The 15,439-nt window shown below is 40.0% G+C and overlaps 1 protein-coding gene and 1 pseudogene across 3 annotated transcripts in view; both read right to left on the bottom strand.

Moving 5' to 3' along the window:
• Positions 1–15,439, bottom strand: part of NELL1 (neural EGFL like 1) — a 1,041,756-nt gene that overhangs the window by 632,574 nt on the left and 393,743 nt on the right. The gene's annotated exons all lie outside the window — the stretch shown is intronic.
• LOC113886315 lies at positions 7,584–9,626 on the bottom strand (annotated as a pseudogene).

The raw sequence follows: 15,439 nt of genomic DNA, 5'->3' as shown, positions 1-15,439 counted from the left end.
CGGGAAGCAGCAGTGCTGGGAAATACATCTTGGATGTCACATAGAGCCTGCAGCCTCCAGGACTCGCACTGCAGTCCTAACAGAGCAATTTGCACATTCCCTCTGAACCACAGTTTCTCCAGAGTGATTGTATGCTTTACGAAAAGTGAGGTGTGCCAATCACCCAGCCCATGCCTGCTGAGAAATAAAGCTTGGTTTCCCTTGACTAGTTGCTCTCTAAAGCCAGCCTAAAAGCTGAACTCAGTATATACTCAACATTCACATGTTAATGACATGATATTAGTGTTAATGTTAACTCTTTACATTTTTTTTCAGTAAAGTATAATTTATTTCCAGATTGAAAATAATTGTTTACATTTTTATACCATAGTTAAGTATGAACTCAGAGTAACAATGGAGGCAAGTAATTAGGCATTATTAGTCCTATCTCATTGAAGTAGAAAATGAGTTTTAAAGTAGCTGATATATCAGGAGTTGGGGTTTGAAATATACACACCACTATGCACAAAATACACAATCAACAAGGACCTACTATAAAGCACAAGGAACTTTACTTAATATCCTACAATAACTTATAAAGGAAAAGAACCTGGAAAAGAATATATATGTATATATGTATAACTAAATCACTTTGATGTCTACATAAAACACAACATTGTAAATAAATTATACCTCAATAAATAAAAATAAAAACCCACAAAGCTAAGAGACTTACTGAGACCCACGCAGTGATACATCAATAATATAGTTTTCAGTCAGCTAGTTTAAGCCTTTTTACTCAAATGCCACCATTCTCTTCATTAGACTATGTCCAAATTATGATCAAAAGAGTCCTCTAAATTCTTTCAATGTAATATCACACTGTGGTTTGTTGATAGGTATGTAAAGGGGCCCAGCTATTTCATAAATAATGAACAACAAACAAAGTTGAAACGAGAAAGCTGGGCAGCCATGGCAGGGAACACTGGCTTTAAAGCAAGAACATTGATTACTGACCTCGACAATTCCATTTTCCTCTCTCCTTTCATCATTTTGCTCACAATTGCATCCTTTTGGATTTTAAAGTCTATTATGAATTCATACTGCAAAGAGGTTGTATAATGGCTTAGAAATTATATTAGGTCAGAGAAAAATTATTTTTTCTAATGACCCAAGATAATATGAGGGATAAGTGTGTTAAGCTTTCACCATGAAAACACAGGTACAGCTGAATTTCCACTGAAACTGGGGAACTGCTCACTCTTGTCTTTTTACCCAAGACGGACTATGAGGACAAAAGACCAAGACTGGCAAACACTATTGTCAGAGAAATTCCAGGGTCCAAGCAGACATAAAAGCTCCCTGTTAGGTGTACACCAGATCCTTCTCAATGCTCATATCAAAAGGGGGTCAAGCCAGCACGAGTAACAGATGCATGGCTCCAAGAGCACAAAGGTAAGTGAAGCAGGGACAGAAGGGCAGGGCAAAGATTAGAGGACTACAGAGCTTTGATACACAATGCCACATTTGCACACACACACTTTATTCATATAATTCAGTTCCTTCAAAAGGAATACAAAGATGAATCAGAAGATGTTTTTCAACTCATACAAATAAGAAGGAAAAAATCAAAACAACCTAATAGTCCACAAATAGTGGACTGTTTTCATTACTTCTGTCCTCATGATAGGATATCGGGCAACCATTCCCTTGATGTTTACAAAGAATTCTAAGAACATAGAGAAATGCCTTTGATGTGATACCTAGTGTTTTTGAAAAGGTGTAAATATTTGCACAGTGATGTCAACTGTGTTTTTTTTTTTTTTAAAAAGGGGGTAAACAGAAAAAAAGCTGGAAGGAAATACATGAAAATATGTGTTATAATTTTAGGTTGGTGGGATTAGAAGGAAATTCTTTCTGATGCATATTTTATCTGTATTTTCCATTATATTTGAAGTAATCATGTTACTACCTTTCACAACTTTTACAGAACTACTAACATTTGTGGCATCCACTGAAACAGAGCTGAGCCCCTCTCTGATGCAGACTTTGTATCATTTGGAGCCAAAGAAAGGTGTATGCCAATGGAATTAGGTCAGTGAACTCTGTAGGTTCAGAGGTGATCCCAGACTACCTTAGAGAATTCCTATCCTCCAATTTCATGCCTTTTAGAGGATTTTCCTCTGTTATCCCCTGCATGGGGACTCAATAAAGCCAAACATGCTATATTATTGCATCTTTTTGTTTTATACAATAAAAACTGACCCAGTTAGCAATGATGATGTTGGAGATTTTTAAGAGATCTTGGTACAGATCTTCCCCAGAATGCTGGATTTTCCCCTATCTAGAAAATCATCCAGCAGTGGTAATTGTTTCTTTATGGGTTTTTAAAATAAAACTAAGGCAGAGTGGGCTTCCCTTGTGGTGCTAGTGTTAAAGAACCCACCCGCCACTGCAAGAGATATGAGAGACCCGGATTAAATCGCTGGTAAGGGAAGATCCACTGGAGGAGGGCATGACAACATACTCCTTTATTCTTGCTGGAGAATCCCATGGACAGAGGAGCCTGGTGGACTACAGTCCATAGGGTCACAAAGAGTTAGACATGACCGAAATGACAACTTAGCATGCATGCAAAGGCAGAGTAAATATGTGCTTTAAAAAACAAACAAACCTGAGGTTTCCAGAGCATGCACCCTTCCCTGTAAACTTAAGGCCTTCCATTCACCTCTGATGTCATCCTTTTCCCATCAGTTCTCACCCTACTCCTCCTCACCTCCTTGATCCTTTAACCCTTTCTCATCCTCTGTGTTACTCAAAATGGTTGTTTTGAACAAGTCTTTTTACAGTCCACAAGAAGTTTATTCCAGAGTGTGATTTCTTCACAGATAAAATTTTGCTGCAAAAACCATAATGCAAACAGAGAAGCGAACAAAAAAGTCATCTAAAATGAGCAGCATACTTAGTGATTTCATTGATTTACATGCGGAAGTAAACTCCTTTCCCTGTCATAGACCAGGGAAAAACATCTGCAGAACAGTATTAGTTCACACACCACACTTTGAGTTACATTGCTCTACCCCTTCCCACTGGCCTGCAAATTTCATTTCAGTAACAAATTCATGGGATAAAGTGAAACAGGCTAACAGATCAAGGAGAGTTAGGGAGGGACTAGAGTTTTCAGGGGACAATTGTGTTAGAAAGTGACATATGAGTTGGTAAGAAGCAACCAGACAAGCAAAGATCTGGAAAAAGAATTTCCAGGTAGAGAAAACAGTTGGTACAAATATCCTCAGGTGGAATATGAAAGTTAAATAAAAATATACATGCACCCCAATGTTCACTGCAGCACTATTTACAATAGCCAAGACATGGAAGCAACCTAAATGTCCATCAACAGAGGAATAGATAAAGAAATGCAGTATATATACAGGGTGGAATATTACTCAGCCATAAAAAAGAACAAAATAATGCCATTTGCACAGACATGGATGGACCTAGCAGTTATCTTACTTAGAAATAAAACAGATAGAGGAACACAAATATTATAGGATATCACTCACATGAAGACTACAGTTAAAAAAAATTATATAAATGAGCTTACTTACAAAATAGACATAGATTTTAAAAACAAACAAACTTACCAAAGTGGAGGCATGCAGGTAGGATGATAAATTAGGAAACTGGGATTAATATATATACACTACTATATAAAACATAGACGATCAACAAGGACTTTGTTGTTGTTGTTCAGTTGCTAAGTCATGTCCAGCTCTTTGCAACCCCACAGACTGCAGCATGCCAGGCTTCCCTGTCCCTCACTATCTCCTGAAGTTTGCTCAAACTCACGTCCATTGAGTCAGTGATGCCATCCAACCATCTCATCCTCTGTCTTCCCCTTCTCCTCCTGCCCTCAGTCTTTCCCAGCATCAGGGTCTTTTCCAATGAGTCAGCTCTTCACATCAGGTGGCCAAAGTCTTGGAACTTCAGTTTCACTACCAGTCCTAATGAATATTCAGGATTAATTTCCTTTAGGATTGACTGGTTTGATCTCCTTGCAGTCCAAGTGACTCTCTAGAGTCTTCTCCAGCAGCACAGTTTGAAAGCAACAATTCTTCGGCACTCAGTTTTCTTTATGGTCCAACTCTCACATCCATACGTGACCACAGGAAAAACCATAGCTTTCACTAGACAGATCTTTGTGGGCAAAGTAATGTCTCTGCTTTTGAATATTCTCTCTAGGTTGGTCACAACTTTCCTTCAAAGGAGTAAGCGTCTTTTAATTTTATGGCTGCAATCACCATCTGCAGTGATTTTGGAGCCCCAAAAAATAAAGTATGACACTGTTTCCACTGTTTCCCTATCTATTTCCCATGAAGTGATGGGACTTGATGCCATGATCTTCGTTTTCTGAATGTTGAGCTTTAAGCACACTTTTTCACTCTCCTCTTTCACCTTCATCAAGAGGCTTTTTAGTTCCTCTTCACTTTCTGCCATAAGGGTGGTGTCATCTGCATATCTGAGGTGATTGATATTTCTCCTGGCAATCTTGATTCCAGCTTGTGCTTCCTCCAGCCCAGCGTTTCTCATGATGTACTCTGCATAGAAGTTAAATAAGCAGGGTGACAATATACAGCCTTGACGTACTCCTTTTCCTATTTGGAACCAGTCTGTTGTTCCATGTCCAGTTCTAACTTTGCTTCCTGACCTGCATATAGGTTTCTCAAGAGGCAGGTCAGGTGGTCTGGTATTCCTATCTCTTTCAGAATAGTTTAAGCCAATAAGTTTATTTTTTTAATATAAATTTATTTATTTTAATTGGAGGTTAATTACTTTACAATATTGTATTGGTTTTGCCATACATCAACATGAATCTGCCATGGGTATACACGTGTTCCCTATCCTGAACCCCCTTCCCTCCTCCCTCCCCGTACCATCCCTCTGGGTCATCCCAGTGCACCAGCCCCAAGCATCCAGTATCATGCATCGAACCTGGACTGGCGATTCATTTCATATATGGTATTATACCTGGTTCAATGCCCTTCTCCCAAATCATCCCACCCTCACCCTCTCCCACAGAGTCCAAAAGACTGTTCTATACATTTGTGTCTTTTTTGCTGTCTCGCATACAGGGTTGTCATCACCATCTTTCTAAATTCCATATATATGCGTTAGTATACTGTATATTGTCACCCTGTTTATTTAACTTATATGCAGAGTACATCATGAGAAATGCTGGACTGGAAGAAACACAAGCTGGAATCAAGACTGCCGGAAGAAATATCAATCACCTCAGATATGCAGATGACACCACCCTTATGGCAGAAAGTGAAGAGGAACTAAAAAGCCTCTTGATGAAGGTGAAAGAGGAGAGTGAAAAAGTGGGCTTAAAGCTCAACATTCAGGAAATGAAGATCATGGCATCCAGTCCCATCACTTCATGGGAAATAGATGGGGAAACAGTGGAAACAGTGTCAGACTTTATTTTTCTGGGCTCCAAAATCACTACAGATGGTGACTACAGCCATGAAATTAAAAGACGCTTACTCCTTGGAAGGAAAGTTATGACCAACCTAGATAGCATATTCAAAAGCAGAGACGTTACTTTGCCAACAAAGGTTCATCTAGTCAAGGGTATGGTTTTTCCTGTGGTCATGTATGGATGTGAGAGTTGGACTGTGAAGAAGGCTGAGCACTGAAGAATTGATGCTTTTGAACTGTGGTGTTGGAGAAGACTCTTGAGAGTCCCTTGGACTGCAAGGAGATCCAACCAGTCCATTCTAAAGGAGATCAGCCTTGGGATTTCTTTGGAAGGAATGATGCTAAAGCTGAAACTCCAGTACTTTGGCTACCTCATGCGAAGAGTTGACTTATTGGAAAAGACTCTGATGCTGGGAGGGATTGGGGGCAAGAGGAGAAGGGGGCGACAGAGGATGAGATGGCTGGATGGCATCACTGACTCAATGGACATGAGTCTGAGTGAACTCCGGGAGTTGGTGATGGACAGGGAGGCCTGGTGTGCTGCGATTCATGGGGTGGCAAAGAGTTGGACATGACTGAGCAACTGATCTGATCTGATCTGATCTGATACTGTATTGGTGTTTTTCTTTCTGGCTTACTTCACTCTGTATAATAGGCTCCAGTTTCATCCACCTCATTACCTGTGGCGGATTCATTTTGATATTTGGAAAAACTAATACAATTATGTAAAGTTTAAAAATAAAATAAAATTTTAAAAAAAGGAAAAAATAAAAATAAAAAGAACTGATTCAAATGTATTCTTTTTAATGGCTGAGTAATACTCCATTGTGTATATATACCACAGATTTCTTATCCATTCATCTGCTGATGGGCATCTAGGCTACTTCCATGTCCTGGCTATTATAAATAGTGCTGTGATGAACATTAGGGTACACATGTCTCTTTCAATTCTGGTTTCTTTGGTGTGTATGCCCAGCAGTGGGATTGCTGGGTCATAAGGCAGTTCTATTTCCAGCTTTTTAAGGAATCTCCACACTGTTCTCCATAGTGGCTTTACTAGTTTGCATTCCCACCAACAGTGTAAGAGGGTTCCCTTTTCTCCACACCCTCTCCACAATTTATTGCTTGTAGACTTTTGGATCACAGCCATTCTGACTGGCGTGAAATGGTACCTCACTGTGGTTTTGATTTGCATTTCTCTGATAATGAGTGATGTTGAACATCTTTTCATACGTTTGTTAGCCATCTATATGTCTTCTTTGGAGAAATGTCTGTTTAGTTCTTTGGCCCATTTTTTGATTGGTTCCTTTATTTTTCTGGAATTGAGCTGCAGGAGTTGCCTGTATATTTTTGAGATTAATTCTTTGTCAGTTGCTTCATTTGCTATTATTTTTTCCCATTCTGAAGGCTGTCTTTTTACCTTGCTTATAGTTTCCTTTGTTGTGCAGAAGCTTTTAATTTTAATTAGGTCCCATTTGTTTATTTTTGCTTTTATTTCCAATATTCTGGGAGGTGGGTCATAGAGGATCCTGCTGTGATTTATGTCACAGAGTGTTTTGCCTATGTTCTCCTCTAGCAGTTTTATAGTTTCTGATCTTACATTTAGATCTTTAATCCATTTTGTATGTATTTTTGTGTATGGTGTTAGAAAATGTTCTAGTTTCATTCTTTTACAAGTGGTTGACCAGTTTTCCCAGCACCACTTGTTAAAGAGATTGTCTTTAATCCATTGTATATTCTTGCTTCCTTTGTCAAAGATAATAATAATAATAAGCTTAAAATAATTAACTGTATAGTACTCTATCTGTACCTAATATAGACATATATAGGTACACAATTTTAACACATTCTTACTGCTATAAAGGATGTGTGCTTAGTCAGTCATGTCCAACTCTTTGTGATCCCATGGACTGTAGCCCACCAGGCTCCTCTTTCCATGGGGATTCTCCAGGCAAGAATATTGGAGTGTGTTACCATTTCCTCCTCCAAAAGGCCATTAGGGAAGAGGAATATGGGGAGAATGAAAAGGAGTAAGGCTTTCTCCAAAATCATCTGAAATAAGCATAGAGTCCTCTTGGCTCCAGCTTGAAAATCTTCTGGTGGAAGGGGTATGAGACACAGATTTAGCTCTTACCTTCAAGGCCCTCCATGTCTACATCCTTCTGTCTTCTTTTTTGATTTGGGCTGTGGTTCACTAGTCCTGGTTGGCTTAGGAGGGGCTTCTGCTTCCATGCCTGCTTTCTCTTTCTGGGCAAGTCAGATCTGTGGCAGGAGTTTTCTGCATTTCTTCCCAGAGTAATGTTGGCACATGCACTGGACGCCCACTACTTGAGGTAGTGCCGTGTAATCAGTCCTTTGTCTATCACACCTCCGACCACCCGATGTTTCAGTTGCCACTCCCAGTTCAACACTTGACATTGCTTGAACAGCTTCTTCAGCTCTGTTCACGGCCAGCTGATCTTTCCACCTGCAGCACCCAAAGATGCAGTATGGTTGTGTAGTGTAGGATGTGCTGCTGCTGCTGCTGTCACTTCAGTCATGTCCGACTCTGTGGGACTCCATAGACAGCAGTCCACCAGGCTCCCCCATCCCTGGGATTCTCCAGGCAAGAACACTGGAGTGGGTTGCCATTTCCTTCTCCAATGCATGAAGGTGAAAAGAGAAAGTGAAGTCGCTCAGTCGTGTCCAACTCTTAGCTACCCCATGGACTGCAGCCTACCAGGCTCCTCTGCCCATGGGATTTTCCAGGCAAGAGTACTGGAGTGGATTGCCATTACCTTCTCCAAGTGTAGGATGTGGAGTACTACAAATGATAAAATACACCATAGTCTTTATTACAAACCCTATATAGCCAGTTGAGTTTCACAGAATACTTTTGTTGATTTTCTCTGAATTCCTGAACCCATACCCAACCTGTTATTGCAACTGATGAAGAAGTCAAGTTGTAAAAAATGTTGGTTCATATTCTTATTTAATGAGTAAGATAAAACAGCAAAGACGTATTTCAAAACTTCATTCATTTTATGCTGAGAGATGTTCTTCCTTATTTGGAAAATAATTTTTAAATCCAAGAAGACTATTTCCTCTATTTTTTGCACTATTCACAAGGTAACTACTACATAAATGAAAAGCTATTGCATTTGCTCTATTATTAACACTTCCTTCATCACCGTGTTTAGTCTAGCTCAGGAATCAATAAACATATTCTGTGAACAGTCAGATATTTTAGGATTTGAATGCCGTATATATCTGTATCAGATATTCTCCTCTGTGTGTGTGGTGTGTTTTTGTTTGTTTGTTTGTTTGTTTAGTTTGTTTGTTGTTATAACCTCATAAAAATGTAAAAAGCATGCCTAGCTCTGTAGCCATGTAAAACCAGTCCTGGGCTGGTTTTGTTTCATGGTTTTGTTCTATGGTTTGTCAAATCCTGATCTAGACAATCAATAAAACAATAAATCAAATACACTTTGATTTATATCATTTGCCAATTTCTGTGCTGTAACTACTTACAGTATGGCCAATTTCAAGTTACTGACATGACGGCAGTACATGTGGAGTCAGGAAGAAATGTACAGTAGAATATCACTTGTCTTAGCCTGCTCAAACTGTTGTAACAAAATGCCACAGACTGGGTGATGTGAACAATAGAAACTTATTTTTTCACATTTTCAGAATCTGAGAAGTCAAAGACCAAGGTGCCAGCTGACTTGGTTTTTGGTGAGAGTTTTCGTGGTTTGCAAGCAGCCCCCTTCTCTCCGTGACCTCATGGGGCAGAAAGAGAGAGTGCTAGGTCTCTGCTGTCTCTTCGTTTAAGGACACTAATCTTACCCTATCAGGACCCCACCCTGATGACCTCATTAAACCTTAATTATGTCCTTACCTATCTCCAAATGCAGCCACACTGGGGTGCAGGCTTCAGTGTATGAACTTGAGGACACATTTCAGTCCAAAGAACCATTACACAGCAATTCTATCACACAGATGGAAGATCATAGGCAACAATAGTAAAATGTAGAAAAATAATTAGGAAATGATGACTTTTCAGTATTCGTTACCTTTGTTTTAATATAGTTTACTTAATTGTACATTTGCATCATTTAACATGGGCTATGTTAAACTGGCTGTCGGGATGCCTGAGAAGTTCATGACATGTTCTCACAAGCCATTACGAGCAGATTCCAACCAGTCCCAGCACACCACTGGCAAAGCAAGTTAGTTCCAGAGCTGGTTCTAGAATCCGCATTTTTGTTTAATCCAGTGTTCTTTCTTTGCCCTTCAGCAAGTCGCCAAGACAACCTTGTCAGTACGTGTACTGCCTAAGTAAGAATGCTGAAGAGACAATATTTAAAATCATAATAGAAGTTATCTAAATGTAAAAATATAGATTCATATATTAACACATCCCTATCAAGATTAAAAAGAAATTTATGACAAGACAGTTTGCAGTAGGAAAACTGAAAAAAATGAACAAAAACAAAACTCTTGAAATAGAACAAAGGAAAAGACTACCTACAATGGAATGGCTGTTAAAAGGAGCACAGAATCTCACAACAGCAAGAAAAATCAGAATATGAAATGTTACATTTAAAGGTTTGAGAGATCACTGTCAACAGGAATTGCTAGCTAAAATACACTATTATATTCTCAAAAAAAAAAAAAAGGAAATGCAATCAAACTATTGTGCCAAATAGGTGTTTTTTGTTTTTTTTTTAATTTCCTCAAGCTTTAAAAGGTATGGAGACTAATAGATTTTAATCCCATATCCTATAAATCCATGACTTACTCATTATGCACAGAATTCCTGTACTAATTGACTCTTCGCTTTCTTGACTATCCAGAACATTCTTGACAATATTTTGATTAAGTATTAAAGAAGAATTATGGGACTTCCCTGGTGGTTCAGTGGTTAAAAATCCACCTGCCAATGCATGGGACACAAGTTCAATTCCTGATCCAGAAAGATAGATCCCATATGCCTCAGGGAAACTAAATCCACATGTGACAACTACTGAAGTCTGTGCCTCAAGCAGTGCTCCACAATAAGAGAAGCCACCTGAATGAAAAGCCCACATATGCAACTAGAGATTTGTTGTTGTTCACTCGCTAAGTCATGTCCAACTCTGTGACCCCATGAACTGCACCACGCCAGGCTTCCCCGTCTTTCTCTGTCTCCCTGAGTTTGCTCCAACACATGTCCATTGAGTCAGTGATGCCATCCAATCATCTCATCCTCTGTTGCCCCCTTCTTCTCTTGCCCTCAGTCTTTCCCAGCATCAGGATCTTTTTCAATGAATAGTGCCAGCTAATACAGAAAGCCCACACACAGCAATGATGACCCAGCACAACCAAAAATGAAGAAATAAATAAAGGTATTATAAACCAATATTTTCCCAAATACCTATGTATTCCAATCAATAAAGGACACATTATAAAACAATTGGGGGCTTCTCTTGTGGCTCAGATGCCAAAGAATCTACCTGCAATGCAGGAGGTTCCATCCCTGGGTTAGGAAGAGCCCCTGGAGAAGGGAATTGCAACCCATTCCAGTATTCTTACCTGGAGAATTACATGAACAGAGGAGCCTGATGGGCTATAGTCCATTGTATCACAAAGAATCAGACATGACTGAGTGACTAACACACACTATAAGACAATACACCCAAAAAACGTAGTTGTATATCAGAATTTGGGAGGGATGGATCCCAAGAATCTCTATTTTTAACAAATGCTGATGGTGCCTCCAATATAACTAGGCCAGTATCTGCTGTCAGACAACATTTGAGAACTCTTAGTATGAATGAAAAAAATTACTCTAAAAATCATGCAGTTCAGCAAGCTCAATATTTCCTATTCCTTTTCTGGGGGTCCTTTCCAATCTTATTTCTATCAAACTTTATACTAATATTTTGTTTCAGTCCTATGGACAATATGAACAAAATGTAATTTCACTAGTTTTCTCATAAAAGTTAGTAAGCCAAAACTGTAAGCATATGCTATTTCTCCAAACTGTTTCCAAACTTTCCTCTCTGTTTCCTTTGCAAATTCTTGAATTTTTTTTATCTCCTTTATCAAATTTGCTTTCAGGAAAGGATTAGATAAGTTTATTCACACTAACACAGAAACAGCAATATGGGGGCAACCTCAGTTTCACTCTCTCAAATGCTAAATTCCATCTCATCAACAAATCCTATCAACATCATGATGTATCTATCCAAGAAGCCAACCACTTCTTGGACTTTTTCCACTAGAACTCTAATGAGGCCACCAGCCTCTTGTGCACAACTTTTATAATAGCATCATAATGGATTTTCTTGGTTTTGCCTTTGTCTGCCATCACTCTCTTCTCAATATACACCTCAGAATGACATTTGGAAGCTATAAATAAGCGTGTCATTCTTCTGCTGGAAACTCTTCAACGGCTTCCTGTCTTACTCAGAGTGAAATCCAAAGTCCTTACTTACAGTGGTCTACAAGGATCCCACACGATCCCCTCTACCACATGTTCCATCTATTACTACAGAACAACACCTTCTCTGACCAACCCATGTAAAACAGCACACACATGCTGTATCCCCCCATCATTTCTTCCTGCTCTACTACATTTCTTTTTCAGAGCACTTGTTATCTGACACATTACATGTATTACTGTCAGTCTCCCCCACAAGAAAATAAGCACCATGAGAGCAGCGATTTGTACTCCTTGATTTTGTTCCCTATAGTTTCCCAGTACCTGCCAGAGTGTCTGGTATGTGCTGCTGCTGCTGCTGCTGCTAAGTTGCTTCAGTTGTGCCTGACTCTGTGTGACCCTATAGACAGCAGCCCACCAAGCTTCTCTGTCCCTGGGATTCTCCAGGCAGAAATACTGGAGTGGGCTGCCATTTCCTTCTCCAATGCATGCATGCTAAGTCGCTTCAGGCGTGTCTGACTCTGTGTGACCCTGTGGACAGCAACCCACCAGGCTCCTCTGTCCACCAGATTCTCTAGGCAAGAATAGTAGAGTGGGCTGCCATTTCCTTCTCCCAGGTATGTGCAGTAGTCATTAAATAATTGTTGAATATAAATGATTGAACAAGAGGTAGTTTTTGTCACCTTTTAACAGGCATTTCTCTCCACCAACTGCCTGCTGGTTCTCCATCGACCCCAGATGGCCACCCTTCAGCACACTGGATTCCTCTCAGTCATGCTGGCTTCAGAATTTGTGGGGCCCAGTGCAAAATGAAAACACGGGGCCCCATGTCCAACATTACTACTAAGAATTTCAAGATGGCAAGAGCAGAGCATTAAATCAAAGGTGACGTCTTCCTAAAGGCAGGATGCTGTGTTTGCTAATCCAAGAAGCCAGCCTCCTTTCAGTTCCCTGTATCTACCACACTTGCCCTTCTCCTGGCCCTGCAGGCTGCCTGACCCACCTTCCCCTTCTCCCTAATGTAGAGGTCCCAGCCTGTCCCTCAGTGAGGTATTTTGAACTCCCTGGGTTAGATTAGACCCTCTTGCATTTCCATTGTGTATTACCTCTTTCATAACACCTTCACATTGTTGATATACCGTGTTGATTTTGGTCTTCTCTGCTGGCAGGTAATGTAGCTCCTGATGTATTATGTAACTGCATTCCTACCACAGGACCTAGAACCCAGTAGGTACCAATAATCCCTTGTTAAACTGACTAAAATGAGGAACAACTTGCTAGTTCTGGGATTTTAGATACTAGAAAGTGAGGTTTGCAAGGTATCTTGATCATCAGGGAACTCCCAGGCCATGTTAAAATTGGCTATGGTTGGAAGAGACTAGGACTCAAGCAGTCTATTGGGCACTTCTGCCTCAGGCCTAGGAAGGTGTGAACACAGGACAGAGTAAGTCATCAAAACTAATACAGCTTTGGGCAACCTTTGCAGTGACGCATGTAACAAGAAGACAAATAAGATGTTAAATTTAGGAAAATGAAAGCCTGAGAAGAAGACATATAAAAATCAACAGTATCCCCAAGTCATGTTGAACCTGGGACTGCCCTGGTGGCATCTTGATTAATACACAGGTGGGAGCCACAAGAGGCAGCCAGGCAGCAAGAGCTCCTTGGCAGTGATGGTGTCATGATTTAGTAAAGAGTGTCAAGGGGAAAGGCCCGCATAAAATTAACACAGGTGTCCCAACCAAAGCCCAATACATTGGGGTACCAAGCATGGTTTGAATTATAGACAAGAAACAAAGGTGAACTCCAGCCCCGGGAATTAGAGATACTCTTTGGCACTTAGAGAGTAACCATAACACTGAGAAAATAGGTGAAAACTAGGTATTCCATTTCAGAAACCTGACGCTAGAACATCAAGACCAATTCCAGATCCCAGCCACCAGCTGGTGCACACATGTTCAGACTACAGACTGAAGTCCTCAGGGTCCTCACCAATACAAACAAGCAGAAGGCAGAGCTAAAGCAAGTGGGCCTTCCAGGCTCCCACCCAGGTAAGTCCCAGAAAATTCATCTCATCAAGTAGATTCCAATCATTCTAAGTTTCCAACACCGCAATGTAACAGACACTTACTTAAATATCTCAATACTCATTCCCAATTCCTTCCTTGTCTATCTTCTACTAAAGAGTTTGAAAAAGGTGAAACAATCACTTTTCCAATATCCTTTGCAGCCAGGGGTGGCTGTGTGATACAATACTTCCCAGTGAGACAGAAGAGCTCGACTCTGAAGGCTTCAGGGAAAGTCTTTTCTATCCCCATTAAAGGCACAGACCTAGTTGCCACTTTTGCCTTCTTTCTACTTTGAACAGGAATGTGATGTCTGGAGCATGGAAGTCATCTTGCAACCATGAGGCAAGCATGAGGATTAAAACAAAACATGCTAAGGATGCAAGGAAGGAAAATAAGAGAGCCTAGATCCCTGACAGCATCATAGAACCAGCATGCTGACATCCTGCTATGTGAGAAAGAAAATTTAAAACACCTTATTAAACAACAAAAAAGCCACCTATGTAGCTTACCAGTTTTCTCTTGTCCATGGAACTCTCCAGGCAAGAATACTTGAGTGGGTAGCCAGGCATTCCCTTCTCCAGGGTATCAGCCCAACCCAGGAATCAAATTTGGATCTCCTGCATTGCAGGCAGATTCTTTACCATGTGAACCACCAGGGAAGCCCCCAAACATTCACTTACACCATCAATTCTGCAGTTACAGAAATCAATATATGCAACATTAGAGTATGTCTAAAATAGCATACAATGGGTAAGAGTCAGGCACTGGAGTCTGAATTCAAACTGAGTCTCACTCCGTATTAGTATGTGATCTTGAGCAAGTTTCTCAACCCCTCAATCCCTCTCACTCCCTAGGGTTTTTTCCCTAGGTTTTCAATGGAAAATAGAAATTATAATGGAACATCCATTACAGAGTGGGTGAAGGGTTAAAAAGAAAAACTAATAAGCTTTTAGAACAGTACCTAGAATATGTTAAGTGTTCAGTGTATACTGGTAATTACTATGATAGTGCTGAGAGAATAAAATTAAGATTCATGAAAAAAGACATCACTGCCAGCCCTTCCCTGTTTTTATTAGCCAGAGAGTAGTCCTACATTCTTTCCAATACAAACTACCCATAGCCTTCTCTTTTTGTATTACATAATCATTTTTTCTGTGTTAGCATCTAATTCATATATGCATTTCAAAATGGAGAGCGATGGAACATACATTGACTACTTAACACCAAGAGACTCTTCAAACCAAGATCATCTTTCCCAAAACAATCAAAACAACAGTGTCTACAACCTACTGCCTTGATGACTCAACCTCATTATTATCTTCCAGATTTCTTGGACAGTTGAAATAAGATAATGTAACCTTCACAGCATGGATTCATGGCTCACAAATTGATAATCCTATGAGCCTTGATGCAGCTGGCAGAATAGGATGCTTGCAGCTTGCTCAAAATCAAGGTATGTTAAACCCTAACAATAAACAAGTTAACAGTATTCACTTGCCAATAC

The sequence above is a fragment of the Bos indicus x Bos taurus genome, chromosome 29 (assembly GCF_003369695.1).
Source record: "Bos indicus x Bos taurus breed Angus x Brahman F1 hybrid chromosome 29, Bos_hybrid_MaternalHap_v2.0, whole genome shotgun sequence".
Taxonomy (NCBI): Eukaryota; Metazoa; Chordata; class Mammalia; order Artiodactyla; family Bovidae; genus Bos; species Bos indicus x Bos taurus.
This window is presented reverse-complemented; position numbering and strand designations above follow the sequence as displayed.